The sequence below is a fragment of the Triturus cristatus genome, chromosome 10, assembly GCF_964204655.1.
Source record: "Triturus cristatus chromosome 10, aTriCri1.1, whole genome shotgun sequence".
NCBI classification, from domain to species: domain Eukaryota; kingdom Metazoa; phylum Chordata; class Amphibia; order Caudata; family Salamandridae; genus Triturus; species Triturus cristatus.
In genome coordinates this window covers 664,370,669-664,395,713 of record NC_140593.1, presented here as the reverse complement: position 1 = coordinate 664,395,713, position 25,045 = coordinate 664,370,669, and positions in this window count along the sequence as shown.

Sequence of the window (25,045 nt, the reverse complement as noted above, 5' to 3'; positions counted from 1 at the left end):
TCACTTTCTGGGGTGGAGAAAAACTTTTTAAGGCCTCAGAGTGAATAAATTGGCCATTTTCATTCTCGTTTTCCCATTCCTCAAATCTTGTGTTTAGGGCCCGGGGAAGCTTGAAAATCACTTCAAACATCTAATTTTATCTCTAAAAGTGATTATCCACGTACAAATGTGAATTGTAGTTCAAAGACGCAACATTTGAAAATGGACCATTTTTTTCGTTTCTGAAGCATGTCGTAAGGGGGGGTGGTTATCTCTTTCACCAAAAAATGGGCGTTTTTGATTGAACAATAAAGGCCTCCAAATGTTATTTTATTCACTTCCAGTGGAGTAGAAACACTTTTTAAGGCCGCAGAGTGAGTAAATTGGCCATTTTCATTCACTTTTACCCATTCCAAAAATCTTGTGTTTAAGACCCCTGGACGCATGAAAATCACTTTAAACATATCATTTTATCTCTAAAAGTGATAATCCACATACAAATGTGAATTGTAGTTCAAAGATGCAACATTTGAAAATGAACCATTTTTTTCGTTTCTGAAGCATGTCGTAAGGGGGGTGGTTATCTCTTTCATCAAAAATCTGGCGTTTTTGATTGAACAATAAAGGCCTCCAAATGTTATTTAATTCACTTCCCGTGGAGGAGAAACACTTTTTAAGGCCTCAGAATGAGTAAATTGGCCATTTCCATTCACTTTTACCCATTCCTCAAATCTTGTGTTTAAGGCCCCTGGAAGCATGAAAATCACATTAAACATATAATTTTATCTTTAAAAGTGATTTTCCACATACAAATGTGAATTGTAGTTCAAAGAGGCAACATTTGAAAATGAACCATTTTTTTTGTTTCTGAAGCATGTCGTAAGGGGGGGTGGTTATCTCTTTCATCAAAAATCTGGCATTTTTGATTGAACAATAAAGGCCTCCAAATGTTATTTAATTCACTTCCTGTGGAGGAGAAACACTTTTCAAGGCCTCAGAGTGAGTAAATTGGCCATTTTCATTCACTTTTACCCATTCCAAAAATCTTGTGTTTAAGACCCCTGGACGCATGAAAATCACTTTAAACATATCATTTTATCTCTAAAAGTGATAATCCACATACAAATGTGAATTGTAGTTCAAAGATGCAACATTTGAAAATGAACCATTATTTTCATTTCTGAAGCATGTCGTAAGGGGGGGTGGTTATCTCTTTCATCAAAAATCTGGCATTTTTGATTGAACAATAAAGGCCTCCAAACGTTATTTAATTCACTTCCCGTGGAGGAGAAACACTTTTTAAGGCCTCAGAATGAGTAAATTGGCCATTTCCATTGACTTTTACCCATTCCTCAAATCTTGTGTTTAAGGCCCCTGGAAGCATGAAAATCACTTTAAACGTCTCATTTTATCTTTAAAAGTGATTTTCCACATACAAATGTGAATTGTAGTTCAAAGAGGCAACATTTGAAAATGAACCATTTTTTTCATTTCTGAAGCATGTCGTAAGGGGGGGTGGTTATCTCTTTCATCAAAAATCGGGCGTTTTTGATTGAACAATAAAGGCCTACAAATGTTATTTAATTCACTTCCCGTGGAGGAGAAACACTTTTTAAGGCCGCAGAGTGAGTAAATTGGCCAGTTTCATTCACTTTTACCCATTCCTCAAATCTTGTGTTTAAGGCCCCTGGAAGCATGAAAATCACTTTAAACATCTCATTTTTTCTTTAAAAGTGATTTTCCACGTACAAATGTGAATTGTAGTTCAAAGAGGCAACATTTGAAAACCGACCATTTTTTTCGTTTCTGAAGCATGTCGTAAGGGGGGGTGGTTATCTCTTTCACCAAAAAATGGGCGTTTTTGATTGAACAATAAAGGCCTCCAAATGTTATTTTATTCGCTTCCAGTGGAGTAGAAACACTTTTTAAGGCCGCAGAGTGAGTAAATTGGCCATTTTCATTCACTTTTACCCATTCCAAAAATCTTGTGTTTAAGACCCCTGGACGCATGAAAATCACTTTAAACATATAATTTTATCTCTAAAAGTGATAATCCACATACAAATGTGAATTGTAGTTCAAAGATGCAACATTTGAAAATGAACCATTTTTTTAGTTTCTGAAGCATGTCGTAAGGGGGGTGGTTATCTCTTTCATCAAAAATCTGGCATTTTTGATTGAACAATAAAGGCCTCCAAATGTTATTTAATTCACTTGCCGTGGAGGAGAAACACTTTTTAAGGCCTCAGAATGAGTAAATTGGCCATTTCCATTCACTTTTACCCATTCCTCAAATCTTGTGTTTAAGGCCCCTGGAAGCATGAAAATCACTTTAAACATATAATTTTATCTTTAAAAGTGATTTTCCACATACAAATGTGAATTGTAGTTCAAAGAGGCAACATTTGAAAATGAACCATTTTTTTGTTTCTGAAGCATGTCGTAAGGGGGGGTGGTTATCTCTTTCATCAAAAATCGGGCATTTTTGATTGAACAATAAAGGCCTACAAATGTTATTTAATTCACTTTCTGGGGTGGAGAAAAACTTTTTAAGGCCTCAGAGTGAATAAATTGGCCATTTTCATTCTCGTTTTCCCATTCCTCAAATCTTGTGTTTAGGGCCCGGGGAAGCTTGAAAATCACTTCAAACATCTAATTTTATCTCTAAAAGTGATTATCCACGTACAAATGTGAATTGTAGTTCAAAGAGGCAACATTTGAAAACGGACCATTTTTTTCGTTTCTGAAGCATGTCGTAAGGGGGGGGTGGTTATCTCTTTCACCAAAAAATGGGCGTTTTTGATTGAACAATAAAGGCCTCCAAATGTTATTTTATTCACTTCCAGTGGAGTAGAAACACTTTTTAAAGCTGCAGAGTGAATAAATTGGCCATTTTCATTCACTTTTACCCATTCCAAAAATCTTGTGTTTAAGACCCCTGGACTCATGAAAATCACTTGAAACATATCATTTTATCTCTAAAAGTGATAATCCACATACAAATGTGAATTGTAGTTCAAAGATGCAACATTTGAAAATGAACCATTATTTTCGTTTCTGAAGCATGTCGTAAGGGGGGTGGTTATCTCTTTCATCAAAAATCTGGCGTTTTTGATTGAACAATAAAGGCCTCCAAACGTTATTTAATTCACTTCCCGTGGAGGAGAAACACTTTTTAAGGCCTCAGAATGAGTAAATTGGCCATTTCCATTCACTTTTACCCATTCCTCAAATCTTGTGTTTAAGGCCCCTGGAAGCATGAAAATCACTTTAAACATATCATTTTATCTTTAAAAGTGATTTTCCACATACAAATGTGAATTGTAGTTCAAAGAGGCAACATTTGAAAATGGACCAGTTTTTTTAGTTTCTAAACCATGTCATAAGGGGGGGTGGTTATCTCTTTCATCAAAAATCGGGCGTTTTTGATTGAACAATAAAGGCCTACAAATGTTATTTAATTCACTTCCCGTGGAGGAGAAACACTTTTTAAGGCCGCAGAGTGAGTAAATTGGCCAGTTTCATTCACTTTTACCCATTCCTCAAATCTTGTGTTTAAGGCCCCTGGAAGCATGAAAATTACTTTAAACATCTCATTTTTTCTTTAAAAGTGATTTTCCACGTACAAATGTGAATTGTAGTTCAAAGAGGCAACATTTGAAAACGGACCATTTTTTTCGTTTCTGAAGCATGTCGTAAGGGGGGGTGGTTATCTCTTTCACCAAAAAATGGGCATTTTTGATTGAAAAATAAAGGCCTACAAATGTTATTTAATTCACTTTCTGGGGTGGAGAAAAACTTTTTAAGGCCTCAGAGTGAATAAATTGGCCATTTTCATTCACGTTTTCCCATTCCTCAAATCTTGTGTTTAGGGCCCGGGGAAGCTTGAAAATCACTTCAAACATCTAATTTTATCTCTAAAAGTGATTATCCACGTACAAATGTGAATTGTAGTTCAAAGACGCAACATTTGAAAATGGACCATTTTTTCGTTTCTGAAGCATGTCGTAAGGGGGGTGGTTATCTCTTTCGTCAAAAATCTGGCGTTTTTGCTTGAACAATAAAGACCTCCAAATGTTATTTTATTCACTTGCCGTGGAGGAGAAAAACTTTTTAAGGCCGCAGAGTGAGTAAATTGGCCATTTTCATTCACTTTTACCCATTTCTCAAATCTTGTGTTTAGGGCCCCTGGAAGCTTGAAAATCACTTTAAACATCTAATCTTATCTCTAAAAGGGATTTTCCACGTACAAATGTGAATTGTAGTTCAAAGACGCAACATTTGAAAATGGACCATTTTTTACGTTTCTGAAGCATGTCGTAAGGGGGGGTGGTTATCTCTTTCATCAAAAATCTGGCGTTTTTCATTGAACAATAAAGGCCTCCAAATGTTATTTAATTCACTTCCCGTGGAGGAGAAACACTTTTTAAGGCCTCAGAATGAGTAAATTGGCCATTTCCATTCACTTTTACCCATTCCTCAAATCTTGTGTTTAAGGCCCCTGGAAGCATGAAAATCACATTAAACATATAATTTTATCTTTAAAAGTGATTTTCCACATACAAATGTGAATTGTAGTTCAAAGAGGCAACATTTGAAAATGAACCATTTTTTTTGTTTCTGAAGCATGTCGTAAGGGGGGGTGGTTATCTCTTTCATCAAAAATCTGGCATTTTTGATTGAACAATAAAGGCCTCCAAATGTTATTTAATTCACTTCCTGTGGAGGAGAAACACTTTTCAAGGCCTCAGAGTGAGTAAATTGGCCATTTTCATTCACTTTTACCCATTCCAAAAATCTTGTGTTTAAGACCCCTGGACGCATGAAAATCACTTTAAACATATCATTTTATCTCTAAAAGTGATAATCCACATACAAATGTGAATTGTAGTTCAAAGATGCAACATTTGAAAATGAACCATTATTTTCATTTCTGAAGCATGTCGTAAGGGGGGGTGGTTATCTCTTTCATCAAAAATCTGGCATTTTTGATTGAACAATAAAGGCCTCCAAACGTTATTTAATTCACTTCCCGTGGAGGAGAAACACTTTTTAAGGCCTCAGAATGAGTAAATTGGCCATTTCCATTGACTTTTACCCATTCCTCAAATCTTGTGTTTAAGGCCCCTGGAAGCATGAAAATTACTTTAAACGTCTCATTTTATCTTTAAAAGTGATTTTCCACATACAAATGTGAATTGTAGTTCAAAGAGGCAACATTTGAAAATGAACCATTTTTTTCATTTCTGAAGCATGTCGTAAGGGGGGGGTGGTTATCTCTTTCATCAAAAATCGGGCGTTTTTGATTGAACAATAAAGGCCTACAAATGTTATTTAATTCACTTCCCGTGGAGGAGAAACACTTTTTAAGGCCGCAGAGTGAGTAAATTGGCCAGTTTCATTCACTTTTACCCATTCCTCAAATCTTGTGTTTAAGGCCCCTGGAAGCATGAAAATCACTTTAAACATCTCATTTTTTCTTTAAAAGTGATTTTCCACGTACAAATGTGAATTGTAGTTCAAAGAGGCAACATTTGAAAACCGACCATTTTTTTCGTTTCTGAAGCATGTCGTAAGGGGGGGTGGTTATCTCTTTCACCAAAAAATGGGCGTTTTTGATTGAACAATAAAGGCCTCCAAATGTTATTTTATTCGCTTCCAGTGGAGTAGAAACACTTTTTAAGGCCGCAGAGTGAGTAAATTGGCCATTTTCATTCACTTTTACCCATTCCAAAAATCTTGTGTTTAAGACCCCTGGACGCATGAAAATCACTTTAAACATATAATTTTATCTCTAAAAGTGATAATCCACATACAAATGTGAATTGTAGTTCAAAGATGCAACATTTGAAAATGAACCATTTTTTTAGTTTCTGAAGCATGTCGTAAGGGGGGTGGTTATCTCTTTCATCAAAAATCTGGCGTTTTTGATTGAACAATAAAGGCCTCCAAATGTTATTTAATTCACTTGCCGTGGAGGAGAAACACTTTTTAAGGCCTCAGAATGAGTAAATTGGCCATTTCCATTCACTTTTACCCATTCCTCAAATCTTGTGTTTAAGGCCCCTGGAAGCATGAAAATCACTTTAAACATATAATTTTATCTTTAAAAGTGATTTTCCACATACAAATGTGAATTGTAGTTCAAAGAGGCAACATTTGAAAATGAACCATTTTTTTGTTTCTGAAGCATGTCGTAAGGGGGGGTGGTTATCTCTTTCATCAAAAATCGGGCATTTTTGATTGAACAATAAAGGCCTACAAATGTTATTTAATTCACTTTCTGGGGTGGAGAAAAACTTTTTAAGGCCTCAGAGTGAATAAATTGGCCATTTTCATTCTCGTTTTCCCATTCCTCAAATCTTGTGTTTAGGGCCCGGGGAAGCTTGAAAATCACTTCAAACATCTAATTTTATCTCTAAAAGTGATTATCCACGTACAAATGTGAATTGTAGTTCAAAGAGGCAACATTTGAAAACGGACCATTTTTTTCGTTTCTGAAGCATGTCGTAAGGGGGGGTGGTTATCTCTTTCACCAAAAAATGGGCGTTTTTGATTGAACAATAAAGGCCTCCAAATATTATTTTATTCACTTCCAGTGGAGTAGAAACACTTTTTAAAGCTGCAGAGTGAATAAATTGGCCATTTTCATTCACTTTTACCCATTCCAAAAATCTTGTGTTTAAGACCCCTGGACTCATGAAAATCACTTGAAACATATCATTTTATCTCTAAAAGTGATAATCCACATACAAATGTTAATTGTAGTTCAAAGATGCAACATTTGAAAATGAACCATTATTTTCGTTTCTGAAGCATGTCGTAAGGGGGGGTGGTTATCTCTTTCATCAAAAATCTGGCGTTTTTGATTGAACAATAAAGGCCTCCAAACGTTATTTAATTCACTTCCCGTGGAGGAGAAACACTTTTTAAGGCCTCAGAATGAGTAAATTGGCCATTTCCATTCACTTTTACCCATTCCTCAAATCTTGTGTTTAAGGCCCCTGGAAGCATGAAAATCACTTTAAACATATCATTTTATCTTTAAAAGTGATTTTCCACATACAAATGTGAATTGTAGTTCAAAGAGGCAACATTTGAAAATGGACCAGTTTTTTTAGTTTCTAAAGCATGTCATAAGGGGGGGTGGTTATCTCTTTCATCAAAAATCGGGCGTTTTTGATTGAACAATAAAGGCCTACAAATGTTATTTAATTCACTTCCCGTGGAGGAGAAACACTTTTTAAGGCCGCAGAGTGAGTAAATTGGCCAGTTTCATTCACTTTTACCCATTCCTCAAATCTTGTGTTTAAGGCCCCTGGAAGCATGAAAATCACTTTAAACATCTCATTTTTTCTTTAAAAGTGATTTTCCACGTACAAATGTGAATTGTAGTTCAAAGAGGCAACATTTGAAAACGGACCATTTTTTTCGTTTCTGAAGCATGTCGTAAGGGGGGGGGGTTATCTCTTTCACCAAAAAATGGGCATTTTTGATTGAAAAATAAAGGCCTACAAATGTTATTTAATTCACTTTCTGGGGTGGAGAAAAACTTTTTAAGGCCTCAGAGTGAATAAATTGGCCATTTTCATTCACGTTTTCCCATTCCTCAAATCTTGTGTTTAGGGCCCGGGGAAGCTTGAAAATCACTTCAAACATCTAATTTTATCTCTAAAAGTGATTATCCACGTACAAATGTGAATTGTAGTTCAAAGACGCAACATTTGAAAATGGACCATTTTTTCGTTTCTGAAGCATGTCGTAAGGGGGGTGGTTATCTCTTTCGTCAAAAATCTGGCGTTTTTGCTTGAACAATAAAGACCTCCAAATGTTATTTTATTCACTTGCCGTGGAGGAGAAAAACTTTTTAAGGCCGCAGAGTGAGTAAATTGGCCATTTTCATTCACTTTTACCCATTTCTCAAATCTTGTGTTTAGGGCCCCTGGAAGCTTGAAAATCACTTTAAACATCTAATCTTATCTCTAAAAGGGATTTTCCACGTACAAATGTGAATTGTAGTTCAAAGACGCAACATTTGAAAATGGACCATTTTTTACGTTTCTGAAGCATGTCGTAAGGGGGGGTGGTTATCTCTTTCATCAAAAATCTGGCGTTTTTCATTGAACAATAAAGGCCTCCAAATGTTATTTAATTCACTTCCCGTGGAGGAGAAACACTTTTTAAGGCCTCAGAATGAGTAAATTGGCCATTTCCATTCACTTTTACCCATTCCTCAAATCTTGTGTTTAAGGCCCCTGGAAGCATGAAAATCACTTTAAACATCTCATTTTATCTTTAAAAGTGATTTTCCACATACAAATGTGAATTGTAGTTCAAAGAGGCAACATTTGAAAATGGACCATTTTTTTCGTTTCTGAAGCATGTCGTAAGGGGGGGTGGTTATCTCTTTCATCAAAAATCAGGCGTTTTTGATTGAACAATAAAGGCCTACAAATGTTATTTAATTCGCTTCCTGTGGAGTAGAAATACTTTTTAAGGCCACAGAGTGAATAAATTGGCCATTTTCATTCACTTTTACCCATTCCTCAAATCTTGTGTTTAAGGCCCCTGGAAGCATGAAAATCACTTTAAACATCTACTTTTTTCTTTAAAAGTGATTTTCCACGTACAAATGTGAATTGTAGTTCAAAGAGGCAACATTTGAAAACGGACCATTTTTTTCGTTTCTGAAGCATGTCGTAAGGGGGGGTGGTTATCTCTTTCACCAAAAAATGGGCGTTTTTGATTGAACAATAAAGGCCTCCAAATGTTATTTTATTCACTTCCAGTGGAGTAGAAACACTTTTTAAGGCCGCAGAGTGAGTAAATTGGCCATTTTCATTCACTTTTACCCATTCCAAAAATCTTGTGTTTAAGACCCCTGGACGCATGAAAATCACTTTAAACATATCATTTTATCTCTAAAAGTGATAATCCACATACAAATGTGAATTGTAGTTCAAAGATGCAACATTTGAAAATGAACCATTATTTTCATTTCTGAAGCATGTCGTAAGGGGGGGTGGTTATCTCTTTCATCAAAAATCTGGCGTTTTTGATTGAACAATAAAGGCCTCCAAATGTTATTTAATTCACTTCCCGTGGAGGAGAAACACTTTTTAAGGCCTCAGAATGAGTAAATTGGCCATTTCCATTCACTTTTACCCATTCCTCAAATCTTGTGTTTAAGGCCCCTGGAAGCATGAAAATCACTTTAAACATATCATTTTATCTCCTAAAGTGATAATCCACATACAAATGTGAATTGTAGTTCAAAGATGCAACAGTTGAAAATGAACCATTATTTTCATTTCTGAAGCATGTCGTAAGGGGGGGTCGTTATCTCTTTCATCAAAAATCTGGCGTTTTTGATTGAACAATAAAGGCCTCCAAATGTTATTTAATTCGCTTCCCGTGGAGTAGAAACACTTTTTAAGGCCTCAGAATGAGTAAATTGGCCATTTCCATTCACTTTTACCCATTCCTCAAATCTTGTGTTTAAGGCCCCTGGAAGCATGAAAATCACTTTAAACATATCATTTTATCTTTAAAAGTGATTTTCCACATACAAATGTGAATTTTAGTTCAAAGAGGCAACATTTGAAAATGGACCATTTTTTTCGTTTCTGAAGCATGTCGTAAGGGGGGGTGGTTATCTCTTTCGTCAAAAATCTGGCATTTTCGCTTGAACAATAAAGACCTCCAAATGTTATTTTATTCACTTGCTGTGGAGGAGAAAAACTTTTTAAGGCCGCAGAGTGAGTAAATTGGCCATTTTCAATCACTTTTACCCATTTCTCAAATCTTGTGTTTAGGGCCCCTTATAGCTTGAAAATCACTTTAAACATCTAATCTTATCTCTAAAAGTGATTTTCCACGTACAAATGTGAATTGTAGTTCAAAGACGCAACATTTGAAAATGGACCATTTTTTTCGTTTCTGAAGCATGTCGTAAGGGGGGTGGTTATCTCTTTCATCAAAAATCGGGCGTTTTTGATTGAACAATAAAGGCCTCCAAATGTTATTTAATTCGCTTCCCATGGAGTAGAAATACTTTTTAAGGCCGCAGAGTGAGTAAATTGGCCAGTTTCATTCACTTTTACCCATTCCTCAAATCTTGTGTTTAAGGCCCCTGGAAGCATGAAAATCACTTTAAACATCTCATTTTTTCTTTAAAAGTGATTTTCCACGTACAAATGTGAATTGTAGTTCAAAGAGGCAACATTTGAAAACGGACCATTTTTTTCGTTTCTGAAGCATGTCGTTAGGGGGGGTGGTTATCTCTTTCACCAAAAAATGGGCGTTTTTGATTCAACAATAAAGGCCTCCAAATGTTATTTTATTCACTTCCAGTGGAGTAGAAACACTTTTTAAGGCCGCAGAGTGAGTAAATTGGCCATTTTCATTCACTTTTACCCATTCCAAAAATCTTGTGTTTAAGACCCCTGGACGCATGAAAATCACTTTAAACATATCATTTTATCTCTAAAAGTGATAATCCACATACAAATGTGAATTGTAGTTCAAAGATGCAACATTTGAAAACGAACCATTATTTTCGTTTCTGAAGCATGTCGTAAGGGGGGGTGGTTATTTCTTTCATCAAAAATCTGGCGTTTTTGATTGAACAATAAAGGCCTCCAAATGTTATTTAATTCACTTCCCGTGGAGGAGAAACACTTTTTAAGGCCTCAGAATGAGTAAATTGGCCATTTCCATTCACTTTTACCCATTCCTCAAATCTTGTGTTTAAGGCCCCTGGAAGTATGAAAACCACTTTAAACATATCATTTTATCTTTAAAAGTGATTTTCCACATACAAATGTGAATTGTAGTTCAAAGAGGCAACATTTGAAAATGGACCAGTTTTTTTAGTTTCTGAAGCATGTCGTAAGGGGGGTGGTTATCTCGTTCATCAAAAATCGGGCGTTTTTGATTGAACAATAAAGGCCTACAAATGTTATTTAATTCGCTTCCCGTGGAGTAGAAATACTTTTTAAGGCCGCAGAGTGAGTAAATTGGCCATTTTCATTCACTTTTACCCATTCCTCAAATCTTGTGTTTAAGGCCCCTGGAAGCATGAAAATCACTTTAAACATCTCATTTTTTCTTTAAAAGTGATTTTCCACGTACAAATGTGAATTGTAGTTCAAAGAGGCAACATTTAAAAACGGACCATTTTTTTCGTTTCTGAAGCATGTCGTAAGGGGGGGTGGTTATCTCTTTCACCAAAAAATGGGCGTTTTTGATTGAACAATAAAGGCCTCCAAATGTTATGTTATTCACTTCCAGTGGAGTAGAAACACTTTTTAAAGCCGCAGAGTGAGTAAATTGGCCATTTTCATTCACTTTTACCCATTCCAAAAATCTTGTGTTTAAGACCCCTGGACGCATGAAAATCACTTTAAACATATCATTTTATCTCTAAAACTGATTATCCACGTACAAATGTGAATTGTAGTTCAAAGAGGCAACATTTGAAAACGGACCATTTTTTTCGTTTCTGAAGCATGTCGTAAGGGGGGGTGGTTATCTCTTTCACCAAAAAATGGGCGTTTTTGATTGAACAATAAAGGCCTCCAAATGTTATTTTATTCACTTCCAGTGGAGTAGAAACACTTTTTAAGGCCGCAGAGTGAGTAAATTGGCCATTTTCATTCACTTTTACCCATTCCAAAAACTTGTGTTTAAGACCCCTGGACGCATGAAAATCACTTTAAACATATCATTTTATCTCTAAAAGTGATAATCCACATACAAATGTGAATTGTAGTTCAAAGATGCAACATTTGAAAATGAACCATTATTTTCATTTCTGAAGCATGTCGTAAGGGGGGGTGGTTATCTCTTTCATCAAAAATCTGGCGTTTTTGATTGAACAATAAAGGCCTCCAAATGTTATTTAATTCACTTCCCGTGGAGGAGAAACACTTTTTAAGGCCTAAGAATGAGTAAATTGGCCATTTCCATTCACTTTTACCCATTCCTCAAATCTTGTGTTTAAGGCCCCTGGAAGCATGAAAATCACTTTAAACATATAATTTTATCTCCTAAAGTGATAATCCACATACAAATGTGAATTGTAGTTCAAAGATGCAACAGTTGAAAATGAACCATTATTTTCATTTCTGAAGCATGTCGTAAGGGGGGGTCGTTATCTCTTTCATCAAAAATCTGGCGTTTTTGATTGAACAATAAAGGCCTCCAAATGTTATTTAATTCGCTTCCCGTGGAGTAGAAACACTTTTTAAGGCCTCAGAATGAGTAAATTGGCCATTTCCATTCACTTTTACCCATTCCTCAAATCTTGTGTTTAAGGCCCCTGGAAGCATGAAAATCACTTTAAACATATCATTTTATCTTTAAAAGTGATTTTCCACATACAAATGTGAATTGTAGTTCAAAGAGGCAACATTTGAAAATGGACCAGTTTTTTTAGTTTCTGAAGCATGTCGTAAGGGGGGGGGTGGTTATCTCTTTCATCAAAAATCGGGCATTTTTGATTGAACAATAAAGGCCTACAAATGGTATTTAATTCGCTTCCCGTGGAGGAGAAACACTTTTTAAGGCCGCAGAGTGAGTAAATTGGCCATTTTCATTCACTTTTACCCATTCCAAAAATCTTGTGTTTAAGTCCCTTGGACGCATGAAAATCACTTTAAACATATCATTTTATCTCTAAAAGTGATAATCCACATACAAATGTGAATTGTAGTTCAAAGATGCAACATTTGAAAATGAACCATTTTTTTCGTTTCTGAAGCATGTCGTAAGGGGGGGTGGTTATCTCTTTCGTCAAAAATCTGGCGTTTTCGCTTGAACAATAAAGACCTCCAAATGTTATTTTATTCACTTGCTGTGGAGGAGAAAAACTTTTTAAGGCCGCAGAGTGAGTAAATTGGCCATTTTCAATCACTTTTACCCATTTCTCAAATCTTGTGTTTAGGGCCCCTTATAGCTTGAAAATCACTTTAAACATCTAATCTTATCTCTAAAAGTGATTTTCCACGTACAAATGTGAATTGTAGTTCAAAGACGCAACATTTGAAAATGGACCATTTTTTTCGTTTCTGAAGCATGTCGTAAGGGGGGTGGTTATCTCTTTCATCAAAAATCGGGCGTTTTTGATTGAACAATAAAGGCCTCCAAATGTTATTTAATTCGCTTCCCATGGAGTAGAAATACTTTTTAAGGCCGCAGAGTGAGTAAATTGGCCAGTTTCATTCACTTTTACCCATTCCTCAAATCTTGTGTTTAAGGCCCCTGGAAGCATGAAAATCACTTTAAACATCTCATTTTTTCTTTAAAAGTGATTTTCCACGTACAAATGTGAATTGTAGTTCAAAGAGGCAACATTTGAAAATGGACCAGTTTTTTTAGTTTCTGAAGCATGTCGTAAGGGGGGGTGGTTATCTCGTTCATCAAAAATCGGGCGTTTTTGATTGAACAATAAAGGCCTACAAATGTTATTTAATTCGCTTCCCGTGGAGTAGAAATACTTTTTAAGGCCGCAGAGTGAGTAAATTGGCCATTTTCATTCACTTTTACCCATTCCTCAAATCTTGTGTTTAAGGCCCCTGGAAGCATGAAAATCACTTTAAACATCTCATTTTTTCTTTAAAAGTGATTTTCCACGTACAAATGTGAATTGTAGTTCAAAGAGGCAACATTTAAAAACGGACCATTTTTTTCGTTTCTGAAGCATGTCGTAAGGGGGGGTGGTTATCTCTTTCACCAAAAAATGGGCGTTTTTGATTGAACAATAAAGGCCTCCAAATGTTATGTTATTCACTTCCAGTGGAGTAGAAACACTTTTTAAAGCCGCAGAGTGAGTAAATTGGCCATTTTCATTCACTTTTACCCATTCCAAAAATCTTGTGTTTAAGACCCCTGGACGCATGAAAATCACTTTAAACATATCATTTTATCCCTAAAAGTGATTATCCACGTACAAATGTGAATTGTAGTTCAAAGATGCAACATTTGAAAACTGACCATTTTTTTCGTTTCTGAAGCATGTCGTAAGGGGGGGTGGTTATCTCTTTCATCAAAAATCTGGCGTTTTCGCTTGAACAATAAAGACCTCCAAATGTTATTTTATTCACTTGCCGTGGAGGAGAAAAACTTTTTAAGCCCGCAGAGTGAGTAAATTGGCCATTTTCATTCACCTTTACCCATTTCTCAAATCTTGTGTTTAGGGCCCCTGGAAGCTTGAAAATCACTTTAAACATCTAATCTTATCTCTAAAAGTGATTTTCCACGTACAAATGTGAATTGTAGTTCAAAGACGCAACATTTGAAAATGGACCATTTTTTTCGTTTCTGAAGCATGTCGTAAGGGGGGGTGGTTATCTCTTTCATCAAAAATCTGGCGTTTTTCATTGAACAATAAAGGCCTCCAAATGTTATTTAATTCACTTCCCGGGGAGGAGAAACACTTTTTAAGGCCTCAGAATGAGTAAATTGGCCATTTCCATTGACTTTTACCCATTCCTCAAATCTTGTGTTTAAGGCCCCTGGAAGCATGAAAATCACTTTAAACATCTCATTTTATCTTTAAAAGAGATTTTCCACATACGAATGTGAATTGTAGTTCAAAGAGGCAACATTTGAAAATGGACCATTTTTTTCATTTCTGAAGCATGTCGTAAGGGGGGGTGGTTATCTCTTTCATCAAAAATCGGGCGTTTTTGATTGAACAATAAAGGCCTACAAATGTTATTTAATTCACTTTCTGGGGTGGAGAAAAACTTTTTAAGGCCTCAGAGTGAATAAATTGGCCATTTTCATTCTCGTTTTCCCATTCCTCAAATCTTGTGTTTAGGGCCCGGGGAAGCTTGAAAATCACTTCAAACATCTAATTTTATCTCTAAAAGTGATTATCCACGTACAAATGTGAATTGTAGTTCAAAGACGCAACATTTGAAAATGGACCATTTTTTTCGTTTCTGAAGCATGTCGTAAGGGGGGGTGGTTATCTCTTTCACCAAAAAATGGGCGTTTTTGATTGAACAATAAAGGCCTCCAAATGTTATTTTATTCACTTCCAGTGGAGTAGAAACACTTTTTAAGGCCACAGAGTGAGTAAATTGGCCATTTTCATTCACTTTTACCCATTCCAAAAATCTTGTGTTTAAGACCCCTGGACGCATGAAAATCACTTTAAACATATAATTTTATCTCTAAAAGTGATAATCCACATACAAATGTGAATTGTAGTTCAAAGATGCAACATTTGAAAATGAACCATTTTTTTCGTTTCTGAAGCATGTCGTAAGGGGGGTGGTTATCTCTTTCATCAAAAATCTGGCGTTTTTGATTGAACAATAAAGGCCTCCAAATGTTATTTAATTCACTTCCCGTGGAGGAGAAACACTTTTTAAGGCCTCAGAATGAGTAAATTGGCCATTTCCATTCACTTTTACCCATTCCTCAAATCTTGTGTTTAAGGCCCCTGGAAGCATGAAAATCACTTTAAACATATAATTTTATCTTTAAAAGTGATTTTCCACATACAAATGTGAATTGTAGTTCAAAGAGGCAACATTTGAAAATGAACCATTTTTTTTGTTTCTGAAGCATGTCGTAAGGGGGGGTGGTTATCTCTTTCATCAAAAATCTGGCATTTTTGATTGAACAATAAAGGCCTCCAAATGTTATTTAATTCACTTCCTGTGGAGGAGAAACACTTTTCAAGGCCTCAGAGTGAGTAAATTGGCCATTTTCATTCACTTTTACCCATTCCAAAAATCTTGTGTTTAAGACCCCTGGACGCATGAAAATCACTTTAAACATATCATTTTATCTCTAAAAGTGATAATCCACATACAAATGTGAATTGTAGTTCAAAGATGCAACATTTGAAAATGAACCATTATTTTCATTTCTGAAGCATGTCGTAAGGGGGGGTGGTTATCTCTTTCATCAAAAATCTGGCATTTTTGATTGAACAATAAAGGCCTCCAAATGTTATTTAATTCACTTCCCGTGGAGGAGAAACACTTTTCAAGGCCTCAGAGTGAGTAAATTGGCCATTTTCATTCACTTTTACCCATTCCAAAAATCTTGTGTTTAAGACCCCTGGACGCATGAAAATCACTTTAACCATATCATTTTATCTCTAAAAGTGATAATCCACATACAAATGTGAATTGTTGTTCAAAGATGCAACATTTGAAAATGAACCATTTTTTTTGTTTCTGAAGCATGTCGTAAGGGGGGGTGGTTATCTCTTTCATCAAAAATCGGGCATTTTTGATTGAACAATAAAGGCCTACAAATGTTATTTAATTCACTTTATGGGGTGGAGAAAAACTTTTTAAGGCCTCAGAGTGAATAAATTGGCCATTTTCATTCACGTTTTCCCATTCCTCAAATCTTGTGTTTAGGGCCCGGGGAAGCTTGAAAATCACTTCAAACATCTAATTTTATCTCTAAAAGTGATTATCCACGTACAAATGTGAATTGTAGTTCAAAGACGCAACATTTGAAAATGGACCATTTTTTTCGTTTCTGAAGCATGTCGTAAGGGGGGGTGGTTATCTCTTTCACCAAAAAATGGGCGTTTTTGATTGAACAATAAAGGCCTCCAAATGTTATTTTATTCACTTCCAGTGGAGTAGAAACACTTTTTAAAGCTGCAGAGTGAATAAATTGGCCATTTTCATTCACTTTTACCCATTCCAAAAATCTTGTGTTTAAGACCCCTGGACTCATGAAAATCACTTGAAACATATCATTTTATCTCTAAAAGTGATAATCCACATACAAATGTGAATTGTAGTTCAAAGATGCAACATTTGAAAATGAACCATTTTTTTCGTTTCTGAAGCATGTCGTAAGGGGGGGTGGTTATCTCTTTCGTCAAAAATCTGGCGTTTTCGCTTGAACAATAAAGACCTCCAAATGTTATTTTATTCACTTCCCGTGGAGGAGAAACACTTTTTAAGGCCTCAGAATGAGTAAATTGGCCATTTCCATTCACTTTTACCCATTCCTCAAATCTTGTGTTTAAGGCCCCTGGAAGCATGAAAATCACTTTAAACATATCATTTTATCTTTAAAAGTGATTTTCCACATACAAATGTGAATTGTAGTTCAAAGAGGCAACATTTGAAAATGGACCAGTTTTTTTAGTTTCTAAAGCATGTCGTAAGGGGGGGTGGTTATCTCTTTCATCAAAAATCGGGCGTTTTTGATTGAACAATAAAGGCCTACAAATGTTATTTAATTCACTTCCCGTGGAGGAGAAACACTTTTTAAGGCCGCAGAGTGAGTAAATTGGCCAGTTTCATTCACTTTTACCCATTCCTCAAATCTTGTGTTTAAGGCCCCTGGAAGCATGAAAATCACTTTAAACATCTCATTTTTTCTTTAAAAGTGATTTTCCACGTACAAATGTCAATTGTAGTTCAAAGAGGCAACATTTGAAAACGGACCATTTTTTTCGTTTCTGAAGCATGTCGTAAGGGGGGGTGGTTATCTCTTTCACCAAAAAATGGGCATTTTTGATTGAAAAATAAAGGCCTACAAATGTTATTTAATTCACTTTCTGGGGTGGAGAAAAACTTTTTAAGGCCTCAGAGTGAATAAATTGGCCATTTTCATTCACGTTTTTCCATTCCTCAAATCTTGTGTTTAGGGCCCGGGGAAGCTTGAAAATCACTTCAAACATCTAATTTTATCTCTAAAAGTGATTATCCACGTACAAATGTGAATTGTAGTTCAAAGACGCAACATTTGAAAATGGACCATTTTTTCGTTTCTGAAGCATGTCGTAAGGGGGTGGTTATCTCTTTCGTCAAAAATCTGGCGTTTTTGCTTGAACAATAAAGACCTCCAAATGTTATTTTATTCACTTGCCGTGGAGGAGAAAAACTTTTTAAGGCCGCAGAGTGAGTAAATTGGCCATTTTCATTCACTTTTACCCATTTCTCAAATCTTGTGTTTAGGGCCCCTGGAAGCTTGAAAATCACTTTAAACATCTAATCTTATCTCTAAAAGTGATTTTCCACGTACAAATGTGAATTGTAGTTCAAAGACGCAACATTTGAAAATGGACCATTTTTTACGTTTCTGAAGCATGTCGTAAGGGGGGGTGGTTATCTCTTTCATCAAAAATCTGGCGTTTTTCATTGAACAATAAAGGCCTCCAAATGTTATTTAATTCACTTCCCGTGGAGGAGAAACACTTTTTAAGGCCTCAGAATGAGTAAATTGGCCATTTCCATTCACTTTTACCCATTCCTCAAATCTTGTGTTTAAGGCCCCTGGAAGCATGAAAATCACTTTAAACATCTCATTTTATCTTTAAAAGTGATTTTCCACATACAAATGTGAATTGTAGTTCAAAGAGGCAACATTTGAAAATGGACCATTTTTTTCGTTTCTGAAGCATGTCGTAAGGGGGGGGTGGTTATCTCTTTCATCAAAAATCAGGCGTTTTTGATTGAACAATAAAGGCCTACAAATGTTATTTAATTCGCTTCCCGTGGAGTAGAAATACTTTTTAAGGCCACAGAGTGAGTAAATTGGCCATTTTCATTCACTTTTACCCATTCCTCAAATCTTGTGTTTAAGGCCCCTGGAAGCATGAAAATCACTTTAAACATCTACTTTTTTCTTTAAAAGTGATTTTCCACGTACAAATGTGAATTGTAGTTCAAAGAGGCAACATTTGAAAACGGACCATTTTTTTCGTTTCTGAAGCATGTCGTAAGGGGGGGTGGTTATCTCTTTCACCAAAAAATGGGCGTTTTTGATTGAACAATAAAGGCCTCCAAATGTTATTTTATTCACTTCCAGTGGAGTAGAAACACTTTTTAAGGCCGCAGAGTGAGTAAATTGGCCATTTTCATTCACTTTTACCCATTCCAAAAATCTTGTGTTTAAGACCCCTGGACGCATGAAAATCACTTTAAACATATCATTTTATCTCTAAAAGTGATAATCCACATACAAATGTGAATTGTAGTTCAAAGATGCAACATTTGAAAATGAACCATTATTTTCATTTCTGAAGCATGTCGTAAGGGGGGGTGGTTATCTCTTTCATCAAAAATCTGGCGTTTTTGATTGAACAATAAAGGCCTCCAAATGTTATTTAATTCACTTCCCGTGGAGGAGAAACACTTTTTAAGGCCTCAGAATGAGTAAATTGGCCATTTCCATTCACTTTTACCCATTCCTCAAATCTTGTGTTTAAGGCCCCTGGAAGCATGAAAATCACTTTAAACATATCATTTTATCTCCTAAAGTGATAATCCACATACAAATGTGAATTGTAGTTCAAAGATGCAACATTTGAAAATGAACCATTATTTTCATTTCTGAAGCATGTCGTAAGGGGGGGTCGTTATCTCTTTCATCAAAAATCTGGCGTTTTTGATTGAACAATAAAGGCCTCCAAATGTTATTTAATTCGCTTCCCGTGGAGTAGAAACACTTTTTAAGGCCTCAGAATGAGTAAATTGGCCATTTCCATTCACTTTTACCCATTCCTCAAATCTTGTGTTTAAGGCCCCTGGAAGCATGAAAATCACTTTAAACATATCATTTTATCTTTAAAAGTGATTTTCCACATACAAATGTGAATTGTAGTTCAAAGAGGCAACATTTGAAAATGGACCAGTTTTTTTAGTTTCTGAAGCATGTCGTAAGGGGGGGGGTGGTTATCTCTTTCATCAAAAATCGGGCATTTTTGATTGAACAATAAAGGCCTACAAATGGTATTTAATTCGCTTCCCGTGGAGGAGAAACACTTTTTAAGGCCGCAGAGTGAGTAAATTGGCCATTTTCATTCACTTTTACCCATTCCAAAAATCTTGTGTTTAAGACCCCTGGACGCATGAAAATCACTTTAAACATATCATTTTATCTCTAAAAGTGATAATCCACATACAAATGTGAATTGTAGTTCAAAGATGCAACATTTGAAAATGAACCATTTTTTTCGTTTCTGAAGCATGTCGTAAGGGGGGGTGTTTATCTCTTTCGTCAAAAATCTGGCGTTTTCGCTTGAACAATAAAGACCTCCAAATGTTATTTTATTCACTTGCTGTGGAGGAGAAAAACTTTTTAAGGCCGCAGAGAGAGTAAATTGGCCATTTTCAATCACTTTTACCCATTTCTCAAATCTTGTGTTTAGGGCCCCTTATAGCTTGAAAATCACTTTAAACATCTAATCTTATCTCTAAAAGTGATTTTCCACGTACAAATGTGAATTGTAGTTCAAAGACGCAACATTTGAAAATGGACCATTTTTTTCGTTTCTGAAGCATGTCGTAAGGGGGGTGGTTATCTCTTTCATCAAAAATCGGGCGTTTTTGATTGAACAATAAAGGCCTCCAAATGTTATTTAATTCGCTTCCCATGGAGTAGAAATACTTTTTAAGGCAGCAGAGTGAGTAAATTGGCCAGTTTCATTCACTTTTACCCATTCCTCAAATCTTGTGTTTAAGGCCCCTGGAAGCATGAAAATCACTTTAAACATCTCATTTTTTCTTTAAAAGTGATTTTCCACGTACAAATGTGAATTGTAGTTCATAGAGGCAACATTTGAAAACGGACCATTTTTTTAGTTTCTGAAGCATGTCGTAAGGGGGGGTGGTTATCTCTTTCACCAAAAAATGGGCGTTTTTGATTGAACAATAAAGGCCTCCAAATGTTATTTTATTCACTTCCAGTGGAGTAGAAACACTTTTTAAGGCCGCAGAGTGAGTAAATTGGCCATTTTCATTCACTTTTACCCATTCCAAAAATCTTGTGTTTAAGACCCCTGGACGCATGAAAATCACTTTAAACATATCATTTTATCTCTAAAAGTGATAATCCACATACAAATGTGAATTGTAGTTCAAAGATGCAACATTTGAAAACGAACCATTATTTTCGTTTCTGAAGCATGTCGTAAGGGGGGGTGGTTATTTCTTTCATCAAAAATCTGGCGTTTTTGATTGAACAATAAAGGCCTACAAATGTTATTTAATTCACTTCCCGTGGAGGAGAAACACTTTTTAAGGCCTCAGAATGAGTAAATTGGCCATTTCCATTCACTTTTACCCATTCCTCAAATCTTGTGTTTAAGGCCCCTGGAAGTATGAAAACCACTTTAAACATATCATTTTATCTTTAAAAGTGATTTTCCACATACAAATGTGAATTGTAGTTCAAAGAGGCAACATTTGAAAATGGACCAGTTTTTTTAGTTTCTGAAGCATGTCGTAAGGGGGGGTGGTTATCTCGTTCATCAAAAATCGGGCGTTTTTGATTGAACAATAAAGGCCTACAAATGTTATTTAATTCGCTTCCCGTGGAGTAGAAATACTTTTTAAGGCCGCAGAGTGAGTAAATTGGCCATTTTCATTCACTTTTACCCATTCCTCAAATCTTGTGTTTAAGGCCCCTGGAAGCATGAAAATCACTTTAAACATCTCATTTTTTCTTTAAAAGTGATTTTCCACGTACAAATGTGAATTGTAGTTCAAAGAGGCAACATTTAAAAACGGACCATTTTTTTCGTTTCTGAAGCATGTCGTAAGGGGGGGTGGTTATCTCTTTCACCAAAAAATGGGCGTTTTTGATTGAACAATAAAGGCCTCCAAATGTTATGTTATTCACTTCCAGTGGAGTAGAAACACTTTTTAAAGCCGCAGAGTGAGTAAATTGGCCATTTTCATTCACTTTTACCCATTCCAAAAATCTTGTGTTTAAGACCCCTGGATGCATGAAAATCAGTTTAAACATATCATTTTATCTCTAAAAGTGATTATCCACGTACAAATGTGAATTGTAGTTCAAAGATGCAACATTTGAAAACGGACCATTTTTTTCGTTTCTGAAGCATGTCGTAAGGGGGGGTGGTTATCTCTTTCGTCAAAAATCTGGCGTTTTCGCTTGAACAATAAAGACCTCCAAATGTTATTTTATTCACTTGCCGTGGAGGAGAAAAACTTTTTAAGCCCGCAGAGTGAGTAAATTGGCCATTTTCATTCACCTTTACCCATTTCTCAAATCTTGTGTTTAGGGCCCCTGGAAGCTTGAAAATCACTTTAAACATCTAATCTTATCTCTAAAAGTGATTTTCCACGTACAAATGTGAATTGTAGTTCAAAGACGCAACATTTGAAAATGGACCATTTTTTTCGTTTCTGAAGCATGTCGTAAGGGGGGGTGGTTATCTCTTTCATCAAAAATCTGGCGTTTTTCATTGAACAATAAAGGCCTCCAAATGTTATTTAATTCACTTCCCGTGGAGGAGAAACACTTTTTAAGGCCTCAGAATGAGTAAATTGGCCATTTCCATTGACTTTTACCCATTCCTCAAATCTTGTGTTTAAGGCCCCTGGAAGCATGAAAATCACTTTAAACATCTCATTTTATCTTTAAAAGTGATTTTCCACATACAAATGTGAATTGTAGTTCAAAGAGGCAACATTTGAAAATGGACCATTTTTTTCATTTCTGAAGCATGTCGTAAGGGGGGGTGGTTATCTCTTTCATCAAAAATCGGGCGTTTTTGATTGAACAATAAAGGCCTACAAATGTTATTTAATTCACTTTCTGGGGTGGAGAAAAACTTTTTAAGGCCTCAGAGTGAATAAATTGGCCATTTTCATTCTCGTTTTCCCATTCCTCAAATCTTGTGTTTAGGGCCCGGGGAAGCTTGAAAATCACTTCAAACATCTAATTTTATCTCTAAAAGTGATTATCCACGTACAAATGTGAATTGTAGTTCAAAGACGCAACATTTGAAAATGGACCATTTTTTTCGTTTCTGAAGCATGTCGTAAGGGGGGGAGGTTATCTCTTTCACCAAAAAATGGGCGTTTTTGATTGAACAATAAAGGCCTCCAAATGTTATTTTATTCACTTCCAGTGGAGTAGAAACACTTTTTAAGGCCGCAGAGTGAGTAAATTGGCCATTTTCATTCACTTTTACCCATTCCAAAAATCTTGTGTTTAAGACCCCTGGACGCATGAAAATCACTTTAAACATATCATTTTATCTCTAAAAGTGATAATCCACATACAAATGTGAATTGTAGTTCAAAGATGCAACATTTGAAAATGAACCATTTTTTTCGTTTCTGAAGCATGTCGTAAGGGGGGTGGTTATCTCTTTCATCAAAAATCTGGTGTTTTTGATTGAACAATAAAGGCCTCCAAATGTTATTTAATTCACTTCCCGTGGAGGAGAAACACTTTTTAAGGCCTCAGAATGAGTAAATTGGCCATTTCCATTCACTTTTACCCATTCCTCAAATCTTGTGTTTAAGGCCCCTGGAAGCATGAAAATCACATTAAACATATAATTTTATCTTTAAAAGTGATTTTCCACATACAAATGTGAATTGTAGTTCAAAGAGGCAACATTTGAAAATGAACCATTTTTTTTGTTTCTGAAGCATGTCGTAAGGGGGGGTGGTTATCTCTTTCATCAAAAATCTGGCATTTTTGATTGAACAATAAAGGCCTCTAAATGTTATTTAATTCACTTCCTGTGGAGGAGAAACACTTTTCAAGGCCTCAGAGTGAGTAAATTGGCCATTTTCATTCACTTTTACCCATTCCAAAAATCTTGTGTTTAAGACCCCTGGACGCATGAAAATCACTTTAAACATATCATTTTATCTCTAAAAGTGATAATCCACATACAAATGTGAATTGTAGTTCAAAGATGCAACATTTGAAAATGAACCATTATTTTCATTTCTGAAGCATGTCGTAAGGGGGGGTGGTTATCTCTTTCATCAAAAATCTGGCATTTTTGATTGAACAATAAAGGCCTCCAAACGTTATTTAATTCACTTCCCGTGGAGGAGAAACACTTTTTAAGGCCTCAGAATGAGTAAATTGGCCATTTCCATTGACTTTTACCCATTCCTCAAATCTTGTGTTTAAGGCCCCTGGAAGCATGAAAATCACTTTAAACGTCTCATTTTATCTTTAAAAGTGATTTTCCACATACAAATGTGAATTGTAGTTCAAAGAGGCAACATTTGAAAATGAACCATTTTTTTCATTTCTGAAGCATGTCGTAAGGGGGGGTGGTTATCTCTTTCATCAAAAATCGGGCGTTTTTGATTGAACAATAAAGGCCTACAAATGTTATTTAATTCACTTCCCGTGGAGGAGAAACACTTTTTAAGGCCGCAGAGTGAGTAAATTGGCCAGTTTCATTCACTTTTACCCATTCCTCAAATCTTGTGTTTAAGGCCCCTGGAAGCATGAAAATCACTTTAAACATCTCATTTTTTCTTTAAAAGTGATTTTCCACGTACAAATGTGAATTGTAGTTCAAAGAGGCAACATTTGAAAATGGACCATTTTTTTCATTTCTGAAGCATGTCGTAAGGGGGGGTGGTTATCTCTTTCATCAAAAATCGGGCGTTTTTGATTGAACAATAAAGGCCTACAAATGTTATTTAATGCGCTTCCCGTGGAGTAGAAATACTTTTTAAGGCCGCAGAGTGAGTAAATTGGCCATTTTCATTCACTTTTACCCATTCCTCAAATCTTGTGTTTAAGGCCCCTGGAAGCATGAAAATCACTTTAAACATCTCATTTTTTCTTTAAAAGTGATTTTCCACGTACAAATGTGAATTGTAGTTCAAAGAGGCAACATTTGAAAACCGACCATTTTTTTCGTTTCTGAAGCATGTCGTAAGGGGGGGTGGTTATCTCTTTCACCAAAAAATGGGCGTTTTTGATTGAACAATAAAGGCCTCCAAATGTTATTTTATTCACTTCCAGTGGAGTAGAAACACTTTTTAAGGCCGCAGAGTGAGTAAATTGGCCATTTTCATTCACTTTTACCCATTCCAAAAATCTTGTGTTTAAGACCCCTGGACGCATGAAAATCACTTTAAACATATAATTTTATCTCTAAAAGTGATAATCCACATACAAATGTGAATTGTAGTTCAAAGATGCAACATTTGAAAATGAACCATTTTTTTTCGTTTCTGAAGCATGTCGTAAGGGGGGTGGTTATCTCTTTCATCAAAAATCTGGCGTTTTTGATTGAACAATAAAGGCCTCCAAATGTTATTTAATTCACTTGCCG